Raw genomic sequence first — 18254 nt, 5'->3', positions numbered from 1 at the left:
AGCCTTGGATACACTCCTTTTTTTCTCCTAGGACGTCTTTCTTTTTCTTCCTTCCGGGTGGAACACCTATGCCACCTCTTCCAAGAACCCCACCACATGGTCCAGGCGGAAGTAATCTCTTCCTCCTCTGCCCTCCCATAGCATCTCCATGTGGCTTGGTTTTGCATGGGTCATCAGACCGGGTTGTTTACACGGCTGCTTTTGCACTAAATTATGCGCACCTCGAGACCAGGGGCCGTGACCGTGACGGTGTACCTACACAGCACCTGGTACAGGGCTAGGCGCGGAGTCGGTGCTCAGTAAACCCTCGCTGAGTTGAATTAATTTGGAAAAATCACTCAGGGTAAGATCTCTTGCTCGAGGCGCGGATGAATGATTCATGGCGTGGTTCTTTGCATTCTTTACCTTACAGTCACGGCGCGCCGAGTATCCAGCTGCCCGGCACATACCTGTGGAATCGAAACGCACCTCCGCCGCCCGCCTCCAGCGTGCGGGGCTAGCCCGACCCGGGCAGGTTTCCCCCGCGCGTCCGCACGTCCGCTGGCGAGCTGGGGCTGGGGGTGGGGGGCAGGGGGCGGCTCCCGCTCCTCTGCAGGGGGCGGGGTTCGGAGGGAACTCGGCCGGCCCTCTTGCCCGCCCCCTCCTCGGCAAGGCGGAAGCCCCGCCCCCGGCCGCGCGCTCGCGCAGGCGGCGCGTGCCCGCCCCCCGCCCTGCGCCCTCGCGCCCTCGCGCCCTCGCGCCGGGGGCGGGCTTGCTGCGCGTGCCGGGCGGGGAAACGGCGCGAGCCGAGCGCCTGAGAACGTTCGCCGCGGGGGCGGCTCCGGGGCCTGAGCGGGCACCGCCGTCACCTCAGCCGCCCGGGCCGGGCCGGAGGAGGCGGAGGAGGCTGCGGCCGTCCGAGACCTTCTCGACGTCCCCAGCTCCGGCCGGGAAGTGAGTGGGGTGGGGGTTCGCGGCGGCGGCCGTGGGCTGCGGGAGAGGAGCGGGGTGCTGTAGCCTCGCGCCGGCGAGGAGCGGGAAGGAGCCCGCGCAGCGCCGGGACCTCCGGAGCCTGCGGGGGTGCAGGGCCGGGAGCGGCGGGGACGGGGCTCGGGGAGCCGGGGCCGCTGCACCGCGCGCACGGCGAGGGGAGACGGTGCCGCGCGCCCGGCCCTGGAGGGGCGAGCCGAGGGGATGGAGCGGAGCCCTGGGCCGGCGCTGCCGGGCTCTGAGCGCCGGGCCGGGGAGGGGGTCTCCGGGATCCCGAGCGCACCTTGGCCGCAGGGCGCGGGGCCGGGGGTGCGGGCGCCGGGCTGATGCTGCTGGAGCCCAGCTTGCTGGGGGGAGGCTGTGCGTTAGGTGCTGTTAGGGGCGCAGGAGGCAGGTCCTGGCAGAGGGCAGGTGAGGCAGTTAGGCCCTGGCAGAGGGAAGGGAATGTATTTCACATCACCCCCAAACACTACCGAGGCGCCTAACAGTGAACCTGTGCACCGAGGTCACCTTTGAAAGGAAGGTGTCCTGAGAGGAGGCAGGATGGAGCTAACAAATGCTTGCTGTTAAATTCCTGTGCCAGGCCTTGGGATTAGGAAGACCTTCTCGCATTTCTAGCAGACGTTTATTGATTAGCTACCTTGGGTTATAGAACCGTGGTCAGCACTGGGGACACGAAATAGTGTAAAACACAACGGTAATTTGCTATGTAGGTGCTGACAATTTGGGAGTGAAGGTTTGCGTGTAGAATACAAAGTGGCATTGAATTTCACCTCATACTTCATTCATTTGAGGTCTTTTTTTTTTGGTCCTTTCCCAGTGTTGGGAGATTGGAGCCAAAAATTGCTTGGTTTGGGGATAAAGCAGAAGAGTCAGAGGAGCTTGTGAGAGAAATTTGGGAGAGTTTTGAAGGCAGTTCTGCTTAACATTTAAAGGGGAAGAAGGGAAGAAGAAATTTGGAAAGAGAAAAGAAGTTCCCTTCTTTCCTTCCTAGAATTAAGCTCCGTGGCTATCACTGCTAAATCCCCAATGTCGAGAACAGTGCCTGGCCCGCAGCAGTCAGGCAAAAAATAGTTATTGGGTCAATGAATGAACCAAGCAAGGTTTTGCTGTATTTTACAAGAAACAGTATTAATTACTTTGGTGTTAGGGATGGCTGATGGACTTCCTCTCTTCCTGAAATATGTTTTCTTTTCTTCTTCTTTTTTTTTTTTTTTTTAAGATTTTATTTATTTGACAGACAGAGACCGTGATAGAGAGGCAACACAAGCAGGGGGAGTGGGGGAGGGAGAAGCAGGCTTCCCACTGAGCAGGAAGCCTGGGGGGGGTGGGGGGGTGGGCCTCAATCCCAGGACCCTGGGATCATGAACTAAGCTGAAGGCAGACCCTTAATGACTGAGCCATCCAGGTGCCCCTTTTTATTACTATTTTATTTTATTTATTTATTTTTTTATTTAATGATTTTATTGATCTGACAGAGAGAGATCACAAGTGGGCAGACAGGCAAGCAGAGAGAGAGAGAGAGAGGAGGAAGCAGGCTCCCTGCAGAGCAGAGAGCCCAATGTGGGACTCGATCCCAGGACCCTGAGATCATGACCTGAGCTGAAGGCAGAGGCTTAACCACTGAGCCACCCAGGTGCCCCTTTATTACTATTTTAAAAGATTTTATTTATTCATCTGACAGCATAAGCAGGGGAGCAGCAGGCAAAGGGAGAGGGAGATGCAGGGTTCCCGCTGAGCAGGGAACCCAATGTGGGGCTCCCTCCCAGGACCCTGGGATCATGACCTGAGATGCAGGCAGATGCTTAACGACTGAGCCACCCAGGCGCCTCTTCCTCCTCCTCCTCCTCCTCCTTCTTCTTCTTCTTCTTTTTTGTCATGTAAGGTAACCCAGGTTTCTAGGTCTGGGGATTTAAAGCAGTGGCTAAGGTGGTGACCACCCTGCCACATCTTGATTGCATATTGGCCAGTGGGAGCTTACTCCTTGGGACACTGCTTCAAATCATCCAGTTCTGCCCCTCTCTTTTCTGTCACTTGAGGAAGAAGAGTACTTTAGTTTAGGCAACTAAACTTTTTCCTCTTTTATCCTGGTTCTTGGATCTTCCATCTGCAGTAAGAGAATGTATCTCTGCTCTCCTGTAAGGGTTGCAGTTCTACCTGTTGTCTGCTGTGGCTGGATTTCTGGGCTCTCCAATTCCCAGCTGCTGTTTCAGTGCCTGGGCTTGCAGTGCCTGTTGGATTACTTTGTCTGCCAAATTAAAACTTGACCTTTTATGAGTTCTATGAGGATTTTTATCATACATAAGTGGAATTACCTTTGGAGAGGGTTACATAGTTAAAGGTGTGCTGGCAAGGTTTTTGAGTGTCCACTGTGCATGAGAGACAGATTTTCTATTTAGAAAATTAGACTTAGAACCAACATGGCGCTTGAGTGGCTCAATCGGTTGAATGTCTGCGTTTGGCTCCAGTCATGATCCCAGGGTCCTGGAATTGAGTCCCACGTCTCCCTGTGCCCTGCCTCTGCCTCTTTCTCTCTGCCTTTCATGAATAAATAGATCAAAAAAAAAAAAAAAAAAAAAACCAATAGAATGCCAAGTTAACTTTTATTTTATGACTTTATTTAAAAAAAATTATGACTTTAATAGAAATCTTTTAAGGACCCTCATGTCCACATATAAAAAACAAGGGTAATATTAATATAGATTAATCTTGTGCTGTAAGCCTTGAAGAACTAAGTTAATTTCTCTTTAGTTTCAGAGTACAGCCAGCAGGAGTCCATCAGTTCTTGTTTGGGGGTACCCTAGTCCTTTAAATTTGGGTGCCTTATTCCAGGTTCTCCAGTGATACTGTAATTTATCTGTATATTTATGTTTCTTTTATTATTTATTTATTTATTTAAAAGACTTTATTTATTTATTTGACAGACAGAGATCACGAGTAGACAGAGAGGCAGGCAGAGAGGGGGAAGCAGGTTCCCCGCCGAGCTGAGCAGAGAGCCTGATTCGGGGCTCAATCCCAGAACCCTGAGATCATGTCCTGAGTCGAAGGCAGAGGCTTAACCCGCTGAGCCACCCCGGCGCCCCTTTATGTTTCTTTTAAAATCAACGTTATGAATGTGTAGTTGACATACAATAACATGCCCAGGGGCGCCGGGGTGGCTCAGTGGGTTAAGCCTCTGCCTTCAGCTCAGGTCATGATCCCAGGTTCCTGGGATCGAGCCCCGCATCGGGCTCTCTGCTCACCGGGGAGCCTGCTTCCTCCTCTCTCTCTGCCTGCCTCTCTGTCTACTTGTGATCTCTCTCTCTGTCGAATAAATAAATAAAATATTTTAAAAAAATGCCCAGATGTCTGTGTACAGTTGGATGAGTTTTGAAAAGTATATATGCTTTGTAACCACTCTCCCAATCAGGATATAGAAATTTACATCATCCCAGAAAATTCCCTCATGCTGGTTTATAGTTCACCCCTCTCACTTTACTTACTTCTAGTTACACAAGCATCAGGGCTGTGGTGTCTAGTTGGGCAGGATGTGTATCACCCACCTGTAGGGAGTGCCCTTCCTAGCAGCATCCCTGCAGACATACCTCCTGGAGTTGTCTCCGGCACAGTCTGTGGGGCTGTGTACTGCAGCGCTGTGGATGGCTCATGAGCACACACTTATAAAATACTCAGATAATACAGATGGAATAAATGTCCCCTTGGCCCACTCCCTTTTCTACAGAAATTGCGGTTATCAGACCTTTGCATTTTCATCTATTTATAGGTAGTACAGAAAAAAAGCAGAATTTCCCTCTACCCCTGAGTTACTGACATGATACTGTACATTGTTCTGCAACATTTCCCCCCTAACAAAATGTCCGAGATCTTCCCATGTTGGAACGTAGGTATCTACCCGATTTTTCTTGACTAAAACATGATCTCTTATGTGGTATGTGTGTTGTACTATAGTTTATTTAATCGTCTCCTCATTAAAGGCCATTTAAGCTCTTTGCCATTTCAGACATTGCCGCAGTGAATGGAAGAAGTAGAATTGCCAAGGGGGTGCGCATTTTATATTTTAATTCAGGAGATTTAAGCATGAAATTGTGGATCTGGTTAAATTTTTTTTTTTTTTTAACTGCTAGGTAATGTTCAGTTGTGGAGACTTAAATTACAGTTTTCATTCTTCGTGCACTGAGGAACAGACTGTTGTGTTACTTTGGCTGTTGATTCTTGTGTTGCAGATGCGTCCTGCTGCTAGTCTGAGGCTTGCCTTTCCCCATGGTTGGTAGAGTCTTTGTATGGAAGTTTAAGATTTTAATATTATATTTATGAAAAAAATTCCCTTAAATTCAAAAAAAGATTCTATTGTGTCTTTTTTTTTTTTCCTTGAGATTTATTTATTTGAGAGTGAGAGAGAGCAAGTGTGCATTGGGGCAGAGGGAGGGGGAGATGGACAAGGAAAGACAAGCAGACTCCCTGCTGAGTGGGGAGCCTGATGCAGAGCTCAATCCAAGGACCCCAAGATCAGGACCTGAGCCAAAGTCAGGCACTTAACTAGTTGAGCCACCGAGACACCCCTGTGTGTGTTTGGTTTAAGTAAATTTTCTCTACTCCAGGTATGAATTCTATATTTCTATATTTTCTTCCAAAATTAAAAAAAGTGGTGCCTGGCTGGCTCAGTCGGAAGACCATGTGGCGCTTGATCTGGGGTTGTGAGTTCGAGCACCACATTGGGTGTAGATTTAAATTGTAATTTTGTAATGTAAATTTAAAAAAATTTAAAGTTTTGCTTTCCATGTGGAATTTCTATGTGGTATAATGAAGGAGGCCTCCCCCACCCACCATTTGGATAACCAGTTTTTCAGCACCTTGTCTCATTTTTTAAATTGTAAAATATACATGACATACAGTTTACCATTTTAGCCATTTGTAAATGTACATTTGTGGCATTAAGTACCTTCACGTTGTTGTGGAACACTTTCCGTCTCCAGAACTTTTTAATCTTCCCCACCTGAAACTCTGTACCCATTAAACACCGCCTCGTTAGTCTCACCTCTCTTCAGCCCTTGGCAACCGCCATTCTACTTTCTGTCTCTATAATGTGACTACTCCAGGTACCTCATGCCAAGTGGAATCATACAATATTTGTCCTTTTGTCTGGCTTATTTCAGTTTGCATGTCTTTGGAGTTCATTTATATTGTAGCAACTGTCAGGATTTCCTTCTTTTTTAAGGCTAAATACTCTTCCATTGCATGTATGTACACATTTGTTCATTCATTCATCTATCAGTGGACATGGGTTGTTTCTATCTTTTGTCTGTGAATAATGCTCTTATGAACACGGGTGTTCAAATATCTGCTCAGGTCCCTGTTTTCCATTCTTTTTTGTATATACCCAAATATCCATGGTTTTTAAAAAAAATCATATACGTGACTGAATATGATCAAAATGGGTAGATAGTAGAGAGTATATACCCCTTCTTCTCCATGTACAGTTTCTCTTGTTATTAACATCTTGTTTTAGTGTAGTACCTTTGTTATAATTGATGAATCAATGTTGATACGTTATTACTAATTTAAGGTCATAGGATATATTAGGCTTCTCTTTGTGTCCTTTGTGTTTTGTGAATTTTGACAAATGCAAAATGTCTTGCATCATTAATGTCAGCACGTGACAGTTCATGTAATGTCATCACACTGTCAGAATAATTTCATTGCCCTAAAAATCCCCTGTGTTCCCTCTATTCATTCCTTCCTCTCTCCCCCTGAGCTCCGATAACTACTGATTATTTTACTGTGTCTATAGTTTTGCCTTTTCCAGAATGACATACAGTTGGAAATCATACAGTATTGTCGTCCAGACTGTTCTCTTTCACTTAGCAATATGCATTCAAGGTTCCTCTATGTCTTTTCTTGGCTTGATAGCTCATTTCTTTCTTCTTAAAATTTAAATTCTAGTTAACATCCAATTCAATATTGGCTTCAGGAGTAGAGTTCAGTGGTTCATCACTTACATACGGCACCCAGTGGTCATCATGACAAGTGCCCACCTTAATACCCATCACCCCTCTTTCCCATCCCCCCACACCTCCTTCGTCAACCCTCAGTTTGTTCTCTCTAGTGAAGAGTATCTCAAGATTTGTTTCTCTCTCTATCCCCCTCCCCATATGTTCATCCATTTTGTTTCTTAAATTACACAAGTGAAATCATATGGTACTCGTCTTTCTCTGACTGACTTATTTTGCATAGTGTAATACACTCTACCTCCATCCGTGTCATTGCAAATGGCAAGATTTCATTCTTTTAATGGCTGAGTGGTATTCCCATGTATATACCATATCTTTTTTTTTTTTTTTAAAGATTTTATTTATTTATTTGACAGAGAGAGATCACAAGCAGGCAGAGAGGCAGGCAGAGAGAGAGGAGGAAGCAGGCTCCCGGCTGAGCAGAGAGCCCGATGCGGGGCTTGATCCCAGGACCCTGGGATCATGACCTGAGCCGAAAGCAGAGGCTTTAACTCCCTGAGCCACCCAGACGCCCCATACCATATCTTCTTTATCCACACATCAGTTGATGGACATTTGGACTCTTTCCGTAGTTTGGCTGTTATTGATAATGCTGCTGTAAACACCGGGGTAGCATTTCTTTTTATTGTTAAATAGTATTCTGGTACCAGTTTCTTTATCCATTTACCTATTGAAGGACGTCTTGGTTACTTCCAGTTTTGGGCAATTATGAGTAAAATGTCTAAATATTCAGGTTCAGGTTTTTGTTTGGACACAGGTTTTCAACTCTTTTCAGTAAATACGTAGGAACATTTTTGCTGGATTGTACAGTAAGTGTATGTTTAGCTTTATAAGAAACGGCCTCGCTGCCTTCTGAAGTGGCTGTACAGTTTTGTATTCCCCATAATTAAAGAAATTTTTAAAAAAATATTTTATTTATTTATCTGACAGAGAGATCACAAGTAGGCAGAGAGGCAGGCAGAGAGAGAGGGGGGAAGCAGGCTCCCTGCTGAGCAGAGAGCCCGATGTGGGACTCGATCCTAGGACCCTGAGATCATGACCTGAGCCGAAGGTAGAGGATTAACCCAGTGAGCCACCCAGGGGCCCCTAATTAAAGAAATTTATATCCTGGCACCCTAAATGTACTTAAAAAATAAGTCTTTGTGAGCCTATTCTCTAAAATTAAACTTCATCTGGAATGAATTCATATTCGAATCGTTGCTTTTGTTGGCTATCTTTCTTTCTTTTTTTTTTTTTTTTAAAGATTTTATTTATTTATTTGACAGAGAGAAATCACGAGTAGGCAGAGAGGCAGGCAGAGAGAGAGGAGGAAGCAGGCTCCCCGCCGAGCAGAAAGCCCGATGTGGGGCTCGAACCCAGGACCTGGGATCATGACCTGAGCCGAAGGCAGCGGCTTAACCCACTGAGCCACCCAGGCGCCCCTGTTGGCTATCTTTCTTAGCATTATATTTCTTTATGTCTTTTGAAGTTTTGTTTACAGATTCATTCGAGTGTGAGTGCTTTTGATTTTGTTTTCCTCATTTCTGTGCTCACCCTTCTCTGGTAATACCTCAGGTGTTCCCATCGACTTTTTGGACCATAGTCAAGAAATCAGATACAGTAGTGGTGGGTTGGGGGGTTCCTACTCTTGGAGATCATTGGGGCTATTTCAGATCGATTCACAGAGTGTGTGAATGTCTTGGTTCAGTTCCTGGTCATGAGGCTGTGTTTTTCTCTTCCCACTTTTCTAGGCCTAGAGCGTTATATAAACCGTAGCTCTAGGCACAGACTGGCGGTGATATTTTGTAGCTTCCTTTCAGCTCAGCCTCTCCTTGGCTTCAAGCGGGGAGCGTAGCTCAGATGTCTCCTGTTTCTCCGCCTCTGTTATTTTGTGTCACTGTCGCCCTGCAGAAGGTATGCACCTGCTTCTGCTTTCAGCATCCAGCAAGCCTATAGCTTCAGCCCTGCTCACATATTTGTGTATATGTTTTGTTTCTGATCCAAATGGAGTTTTATCTTGTTTTTGAGCCTGCTTAAGCCATTAAAAAAATATGTGTGTATATGTATATTTATTTTTAAGGTTTAATTTTAAAGTCATCTCTATACCCAACGTGGGGCTCAAACTTACAACCCTGAGATCAAGAGTCGTGTGTTCTACCCACTGAGCCAGGCAGGTGCCCCAAGTCACTTAAAAATATATTTAAAAAATATTTTAATCTATTGGTGTATATTTGGAGTACAGGGGATGCATCAAAGCGTTTACTTCCTGGGCTACTTTGATTAGAAGATTTAATTGACCAGGCTTCTTTCTAATCTTCATACCACTTACTTTGTTGTTTGTTTTATTGCAATGCCTGGACCCTCCAGCACAAAAGTTGACTAGCAGTGATGATAATAGGCATTTTTATCTTTTTCCTGAATGAGAATGCTCCCAGTGTTTCACTGTTAGATATGATACTTACTGAAAGTTATTGGTAGATTACTTTTGTCAATTTATGGAAGTTTTCATCTGTTCTTAGTTGTTTTTTTTTTTAAGTTTTATTTATTTAGGTAATCTCTACACCCCACGTGAGGCTTGAATTCACAACCTCGAGATCAAGAGTTGTATGCTTCTCCGAATGAGCCAGCTAGGTGTCCTGGTTTGCGTGTGTGTGTGTGTGTGTTTAAAAGTTTATTTATTTATTTGAGAGAGAGAGAGAGAACATGAGCAGGGACAGAGGAAGAGGGAGAAGCAGACTCCCTACTGGGCAGGAAGCCCCAGGCTCAGTCCCAGGACCTTGAGATATGACCTGAGCTGAAGGCAGACAGACGCTTGACTGACTGAACCGCCCAGGTACCCCTCGTTTGTGTTTTTATTGGTTGTTGACTTTTTTTTTTTTTTGCATTTGTTGGAATTATCACTTTTCTCCTTAATATAAGAGGACAGACAACTTTCTGAGTTATAGATAACTGAGAGAAACATATGTTGTATATGATTTATTTGATAATGCATTTTTAACAAAATAAATCTTTAGAAAAACAAATTTTGATCTTGAATTTTTGTATAAAATAAGCTAATACAGGACTGAAATGCTGTAATCATCAGGTCTGGGCTAAATATTCTTGTAACTAAGCTTCACTATAATGAAATAGTCCTCAGTTAAAGCAATTTTTTTGGTAACTTCTGGGACTCTACAGGATTTGTTCCGCTCCTAGCCATTCCAACTTCTTCCTCGCTTCTTTTTTGTAGACTCTTTACTCCTTCCTTTTAACTTTTCTCTCTACTCTGTCTCCTCTTGCCAGAGAGAGACTTTCTTCTGCAAGTAATAATATTATTTATTGTGAGACTCTAGTGTATCAGGTGCTTTTCATAGATAAGGACTATTCTTTAATCTTTACAAGTTTGGAAGCTAGCTATGGTATCTCGAGTATAAGGGTGAGGAAACTGAGCTCAGAGAAGTTAAAACTTCTTTAGGGCCACACAGCTGATCAGTGACCTGGGTGGTATTAGAACCCAGGGCAGACTTCAAAGTCCTTTCCATGTGCTGTCTTTAAAAAAGACTGTTGGGCACCTGGGTGGCTCAGTGGGTTAAGGCCTCTGCCTTTGGCTGGGGTCGTGGTCCCAGGGTCCTGGGATTGAGCCCCGTGTCGGGCTCTCTGTTCTCTCTCTCTCTGCCTACTTGTGATCTCTGTCAAATAAATAAATAAAATCTTAAAAAAAAATAAAAAATAATAAAAGACTGTTGGTCCATTTCAATTTGAGTTTTGTGTTTTGGCTTAGCCACATGATTCCTGAGCAGGACGACAGGACTGCTTTGTGTCTCCAGTATGATTTCCTTAAGAGACTTTTTCTTTAGTTAGGTACTTGATTGCTCTGTCCCAGTCTGATGTTTTACATCTTGAGGGATTTCGTATAATGACTAAATCTTTCTTAAAGAAACATAGAATGAGGGCGCCTGGGTGGCTCAGTGGGTTAAAGCCTCTGCCTTCGGCTCAGGTCATGATTCCAGGATCCTGGGATCGAGCCCCGCATCAGGCTCTCTGCTTGGCAGGGAGCCTGCTTCCTCCTCTCTCTCTCTCTCTCTCTGCTTCTCTGCCTATTTGTGATCTCTGTCTGTCAAAATAAATCAATAAAATCTTAAAAAAAAAAAAAAAAGAAACATAGAATGAGTAGTGTCCTGGGTAAGCATGTGGGCTCTGGAGTAAACTATTTTGGTTGGACCTTGAATTTATTTTAATTTTGTGAACATTATGAAACACTGACCTTCAAAAAGTTATGGAGGATAAAAGAGTGCATACCTGTGTACACAATGCTCAAGAAACCGGGCTCCTTTTGAGGTTGAACCCTCATGTTACTCCTTCCCACTTGCATTCTCTTCCCCTTTCAAGGCAACTACTGTTCTGGATTCGATGCTTTTCATTCCTGTGCATATTTTCATGCTTTTACTACATATGGAAATAGCCCTAAATGTATATTATTTTGCATTTAAAATTTATGATAACAATATTAATTATTTGTGTAATTTATCTTTTCTCACCCCTCTCAATATTGTGAGACTCATGTATGTGGATAAAAGTAGCTGTACCACTCTCATCTTGGCAGAGTAGAATTTTATTTTTTGACTATGTCACAATTTACTTTTATAGTTTCCTATGGATTGGCAATTCGTTTCTTCTGGATTTTTTTTTTTTTTTTTTTGCTATTACAAATAATGCTGCAGTGACTACTCCTGCCACACTTCCTGGTGCACACATGCGTGTCTTTTAGAGCATATTCCTAGGAGGAAAACCCTGGCTCGTGTGCCATGCACATCTTCAACTTCAGTGGGTATCACTCAGTTCCGCTCTGAGTGGTTTTACCAGTTAACATTCACAGCAGGGGTGTGTGGCTCCTGTTGCTTCCCTGCTTTGTCAACCCTTAGTGTTATTAGGCTTTCTAATGTTTGCTGCAGATCTGCTGGAAGAACAATATAATCTTACTTTGGTTTTTAATAGTTTTTACTGATTACTAGTGAGGTTGAATATTGCTGGATGTTTTTAGTGGCCTTTTAGATTTCCTCTTCTGTGATTTGCTTGTTTTCATCATTTACCTTTTTTTTCCTGCTGCACTGTCTTGTTCATGTTGGTTTATAATTTTTACTACATTTTATACTAATATCGAAAGGTGGTTTAATGGGCCAAGAGTTAGGGGTTCTGGGTTTCTGTTTACATTTCTTTTTCTTTCTTTTTTTTTTTAAACGATTTTATTTATTTATTTGACAGACAGAAATCACAAGTAGGCAGAGAGGCAGGCAGAGAGAGAGGAGGAAGCAGGGTCCCCGCTGAGCAGAGAGCCTGATGCGAGGCTCCATCCCAGGACCCTGGGATCATGACCTGAGCCAAAGGCAGAGGCTTTAACCCACTGAGCCACCCAGGCACCCCTTCTTTTCTTTTTTTAAAAAAGATTTTATTTACTTACTTGACAGAGAGATAGAGAGAGAGCACAAGTAGGCAGAGAGAGAGGGAGAAGCAGGCTCTCCACTGAGCAGGGAGCCTGATGCAGGACATGATCCCAGGACCCTGGGATCACGACCTGGGCTGCAGGCAGCCTTTTTACCAACTGAGCCATCCAGGCGCCCCTCTGTTTCCATTTCTTTATTGTGAAGTATAACTGTCACTTGGGACAAGACATTTATTTGGATGCTCAAAATCTGGGGTCTGGGTTAGGTCATTTCTAAGTCCTCCCATTCTGATTCTCCATTGTTTTGCTTTGTGTTTTGTAGCTCATAAGTGTCACTACCAATATGTTAACTGAAATTAAAGATACGAGAACATGGAGAAGGAATTGTTAACATCTTGGATTTTGATGTGAAGGCTGCACACTGCTATTTGTTAATTATTTTAAGATTTTATTTTTAAGTACTCTGCACACCCGTTGTGGGGCTTGAGTTCACAACCCCTGAGATCAAGAGTTGCATGCTTGACCAACTGAGCCAGGGAGCCACCATTGCACACTGCTATTTAATTGGTTTTATTTTCTTTTCATTAGTTCCAAAGTCATTTGAAAAGGGCATTCTTAATATCTTTCTTTCAAAAATAAGTCTTCAGAGGGTCGCCTGGGTGGCTCAGCCGGTTAAGCATCTACCTTTAGCTCAGGTCATGATCCTGGGGTCCTGGGATGGACCCCCATGTTGGGCTCCCTGCTCATCGGGGAGCTTGCTTCTCCCTCTGCCTGCCGCTCCTCCTGCTTTGTGTTCTCTCTGATAAATAAATAAAATCTTTAAAAAAAAAAAGGTCTCTAGGGATAAGCTTAACTATAGACATAACTAGCAAGGATATGTTTTCTGAAATATGACTGAAAACTAGAACTTTCCATGTCCTTTCAAGAGTGTACCTTTTATTCATATGCTTTTAGTGTTTCCTCATTAGGTAAGTAGTTTAGTAGCCGTGCCTAGAGCTAAAATTCCCTCTTATTAACTAAGCAACCCATAGCAGGTTTTAGGAGAAACTAGGAGGCGTGTCTTAAGCACACTATTGGCACATGTTTCTTCTTTCAGTGGCTTACTTTCTATCACATTCTTTCTCTGATTCTTTGGACACTTTGCATTTCTACCTACATACCTCCTTTCACTTTTGTTAGAACCTTTCCTCTATTCCAAATTAAAATATTGCAAAGGATTGATAACAAAGTATTTACTCTTCTTCCAAGTCTATGCCTTTATACCACTATTTTTTTCTTAAAGTCTACTTTATTTTTTTAGTAACTTCTACATCCAACATGGGGCTCAAACTCGTGACCCCAAAATCAAGAGTTGCATCTTCTTTCAACTGATCCAGCCAGGTGCCCTAATATTTCTGTACCTTTAAATAAATCAAAAGAATTGTAAATTAGGAAGGAGTCTTGCCTATAGAATTCTAGTCTATGTATCTTCCAAGAGGGTAGTTACATAACAAGATCAATAATGATAATAATAAGAGGAGCTAATATTTATTAGGCTCTTATTTTGTGCCAGGCATTACGCTAAATCTTTTACATAATTTATTAATGGTTACCACGGTCCTGTGAGGTCATTGTAGTAGCTATCCAGAGCTCTTTGTAGTAGCGGAGTACAGTTTTGAATTTTTTTTTTATTGAAACCTAGAGACCTTTTTCACATTTGTAAAAAAGAAAATCTTAGGGTTTCACCAACATTTACTTTCCTTGGGTTTTTTTTTTTTTTTTTATAAATCTAAAGGAGAAGAGAAAAGAAGAAGTGTTAGAGGAAGGATAGTGAAGAATTTTCCTGAAATAAGCAAGGACGTGACTTCTCTTTCAGGGAAGTTTGACTCTTTACACTAAGTAAGTACTAATTAGTGACAATCTCTCTTATCTCTGATTTCTCATATAAATACGCATCCAGAGAAAAACTGACAGGAGTTTTGCTGGGAGACAGTGAATTTGCTCAAGATGTTTTTTGTTACCTGGATGCTTTGAAGTAACTGAGAGCTGGAAGGGTTAAGACTTTAACAAAAACATGCAAGGGAAATGAAGGATATTTATTGACACTCGGGTGTATTACAGAGACATTCTGGAAACATTTCTAGAGGCTGCTTTCTTCCTGATAGTCTTTTCCTTTCGTCTCTTCTGCTTGTAGATTTAGTCCATCTCTGGAGCATATTGCTTCCTAGATAGGATGAACAAGGGCCGAGACGTTTTGTTGCACTGGTCTCCAGACTCCCTTTAACTGTTAATAAGAAGTCTCATCTAGCACCGGGGTTTGTGGACCTGTCTTTTTCTCACTCCTCGACTCGTCATATTTGCCCTGGAGGGGGCGATGTGGCACAAAAGAAAGAGAGTAGGCTTTAGTGTCAAATGGGTTGGTTGCCTAATTCCACAAATTACTAACTTTGTAACCTTAGGCCAAGTTAACTCACTATGTAGGCTTTAAATTTCTCCATCTAATTCTGCCACCCATGTTACTCATTTGTTCCTCAAACCTAGCAGAGTCCCATTTTCTCATTCTAGGTTTTTAAAAATTTTTTTCAACTAAAAAAATTTTTTTTTAAACAGCAGAGGTTTCTAGAGTGGGAGGCATGTGCAAAATGATCCTCTAGGTAGGGTCTAACAAAATATGGGCAGTGAGCTTTTACTAATATTTCATCCACAGGTTGACACTGTACTCCATCTGTATGTTTGGAGATAGAGATCGGGTTTTGTAAATTAAGTAACCCGAAAGGGGTGGTACTGGGGACACCACAGCCTGGAGGGGCCCGTCCTGTGAGCTTCCTCTATTTGTTAATATGTTCGGACATATCAAAGTTCATCGCTGCCCGGGTTAGCGGTATTTCAGATGATATTATCTGATTTCAATTAGATGAACCTTGCTAAAAAGACAAAGGGCTTAAAGGATTCCTGCAAAGAAATTGCAGGTTGAAGTTTCAGATTCAGCTGAAGATTGAATAATGCAAGGACATATGAACAACAAGAAAAATGCAGAGCTGATACATTTACTTATATTATAGGCTTGTCAGTCTAATGCAAAGTATAAAACAATAATGATCTAAGTGGGTTGAAGAGGAATCCGTAAAAAATTATTAAATATTATTTGATATATGGGTTTATATGCACTGTGAGTACATTGTATCTTAAGATATTCCCTAATGATAGTATGAGGCTACTGTTCTCAGTTTATATTTTAAAACTAAGCATTTGGTATATGAAGACAAACTTACTGGAAATTTGCAGTGATGATTATAGTCATGAGGCAATGAATCTAGAATATTAAAGATTATTAAGTTAGTGATACATTTTTGGGAAGATTCTTTGGAGATTTCTTACTTTAGGAGTGAAAGACAAAAAGCCATAAACCTTTGCTTTCCCTGTTTCGGTAAAAGTAGCTAAAATACCATATAGACAAGTGAATAACTTCAGTTTGGTGACTAAAATGCATTCTTTGTTGTTTTTTTTTTAAAGATTTTATTTATTTATTTGACAGAGAGATCACAAGTAGGCAGAGAGGCAGGCAGAGAGAGAAGGGGAAGCAGGCTCCCCGCTGAGCAGAGAGCCCAATGGGGGACTCGATCCCAGGACTCTGAGATCATGACCCGAGCCGATGGCAGAGGCCTTAACCCACTGAGCCATCCAGGCGCCCCTAAAATGCATTCTTTGTTGGGATACTTACAGAAGACATTGCTAAAGATCAAAATAATAAATTTTATATCAGATTTGGAGTTTGCAAGAGTTCGTGTACATTTGGATAAAAGTACAGAGCTTGTGGTATTTGATATACTCCATTTCAATAATAAAAACATACGGAGTCCTGCCTCCCCCACCCCCCACCCACTAAAGAAAAGATTTATCAGAGAATATACTCCAAGTAAATGACTTCCCATTTCATTGTGAGCTAGGACCTAAAAGGTATGAAGAATAATACATGGTGCCCAGAACCCGGTCTACTAAATAAAACATAGCCACACAGAGCTGGTGTCCCTCTGCAGTCCATCATTCTGCTTCCATCTCTAGAGGTGTTCACTCTTCTGAATGTGGTGAAGAATGCTTCTTGTGCACTTGGAAAGATTTTGTGCTTTACCATTATCGGGTGGGACATCTGCTAAGTATCAGTTAGCTCTAGTTGGCTGCTGGCGGTGTTCAGTCCTTCATATTCATCTTGACTTTCTACTTGTACTGGTCATAGAGGAGAATCGAAGTCTCGAAATGGAAGTGTGGGTTTGTCCATTTCTCCTTTCAGTTCTATGCATTTTTGCTAAGTGTATTGTGAGGCACTGGGGTTAGGTATGAAGACATTTAGGATTGTTATGTCTTCTCAGGGAATTCTATATGTTACAGGCCCAGCAATATGATGTTATAGATACTGTTTTATGCTTTTTTTTTTTTTAAAGATTTTATTTATTTATTTATTTATTTGACACAGAGAGAGAGCACAAGCGAGGAAGGGTGGGGAGAGGGAGAAGCAGACTCCCAACTGAGCAGGGAGCCCAACATGGGGCTTGATCCTAGGACCCCGAGAAAGTGACCTGAGCCGAAAGCAAATGCTTAACCTACTGAGCCACCCAGGCGCCCCTACACAATTGCTCTTTATTTTAAAGACTTTATTATTTTTTAAAAGATTTACTTATTGGGCGCCTGGGTGGCTCAGTGGGGTAAAGTCTCTGCTTTCAGCTCAGGTCATGATCTCAGGGTCCTGGGATCAAGACCCGCATTGGCTCTCTGCTCAGCAGGGAGCCTGCTTCCCCCCCACCCCCGCCTGCCTCTCTTCCTACTTGTGATCTCTCTCTGTCAAATAAATAAATAAAATCTTAAAAAAAAAAAAGATTTACTTATTTGAAAGAGAGAGAGTGCCATGTGAGTGCAAGCCAGGCGTGGGGATGTGAGGGGGGTGGGTCAGAGGGGGATGGAGAGGGATAAGCAGACTCCATGCAGGGCTGAGCCACATGGTGGGTGGGGGCCTCTGTCACACAACCCTGAGACCCTGACCTGAGCTAAAATCAAGAGCTGGATGCTTATCAACAGAGCCAGATGCCCCTAAAGATTTTAATTTTAAGTGATCTCTATGCCCATTGTGGGGCTTGAACTCACAACCCTGAGATCAAGAGTTGTATGCTCCACTGACTGAGCCAGCCAACCAGGTGCCCCATGCAATTGCTTTTTTGAATCAGTTAAGAGAATAAAGGAAAATAAATATGTAATTGTTCTGTTTTTAAAAAAAAAAAAAATTGGAGGCACCTGGGTGGCTCAGTGGGTTAAAGCCTCTGCTTTCGGCTCAGGTCATGATCTCAGGGTCCTGGGATCAAGCCCCGAATCGGCATCGGGCTCTCTTCTCAGCAGGGAGCCTGCTTTCCTTTCTCTCTCTCTGCCTGCCTCTCTGCCTACTTGTGATCTCTGTCTGTCAAATAAATTTAAAAAAAAATTAAAAAATAAAATTTTTTAAGAACAGTTTTAGATTTACTGATGAATTAAACTGTAATCAGGAGTACCTGTATGTACCTCATACCCATTCCTTCTCTTATGAACATCTTACATTATTGTGGTTCATTTGTTACAATTAATGAACCAGTGATGATGTGTTCTTATTAACTGAAATTGTGTTTTATTCAGATTTCTGTACTGTTTCCTCAGGGCATTTTTCTGTTCCAGAATCTTGTCCAGGATTCCATATTATAATTAGGTGCGATGTCTCCTTAGACTTCTCTCACGCTTTGTCAGTTTCTTAGGCTTTTCTCATCAAGTGTTTGATAAAACTTGACAGATACGAGGAGTGCTGGTTAGATATTTTGTGAATTTTTCCCTCAATTGAGATTTGCCTGTTTTTCTCATCATTAGACTGGGTTTATGGGTTTTGC

The 18254-nt window shown here is 43.0% G+C and overlaps 1 protein-coding gene across 13 annotated transcripts in view; it reads left to right on the top strand.

Moving 5' to 3' along the window:
• The first annotated feature begins 717 nt into the window (after positions 1–717).
• Positions 718–18254, top strand: part of DTNB (dystrobrevin beta) — a 238112-nt gene continuing 220575 nt past the window's right edge. For 4 of the 13 annotated variants that reach the window (XR_007130044.1, XM_047745318.1, XM_047745314.1 and 1 more), the window contains exons 1-2: positions 719–933; positions 14150–14253. The gene's annotated coding sequence lies outside the window, so the exon portion shown is untranslated. Of the gene's footprint in view, positions 934–14149; positions 14254–18254 lie in introns of all 13 variants that reach the window. The other 9 variants (XM_047745316.1, XM_047745315.1, XM_047745313.1 and 6 more) reach the window with 4 other exon arrangements.

The sequence above is a fragment of the Lutra lutra genome, chromosome 9 (genome assembly GCF_902655055.1).
Source record: "Lutra lutra chromosome 9, mLutLut1.2, whole genome shotgun sequence".
Classification (NCBI taxonomy): Eukaryota; Metazoa; Chordata; class Mammalia; order Carnivora; family Mustelidae; genus Lutra; species Lutra lutra.
The sequence above is the reverse complement of the archived record's forward strand: the minus strand, read 5'-3'. Positions and strand labels throughout refer to the sequence as shown.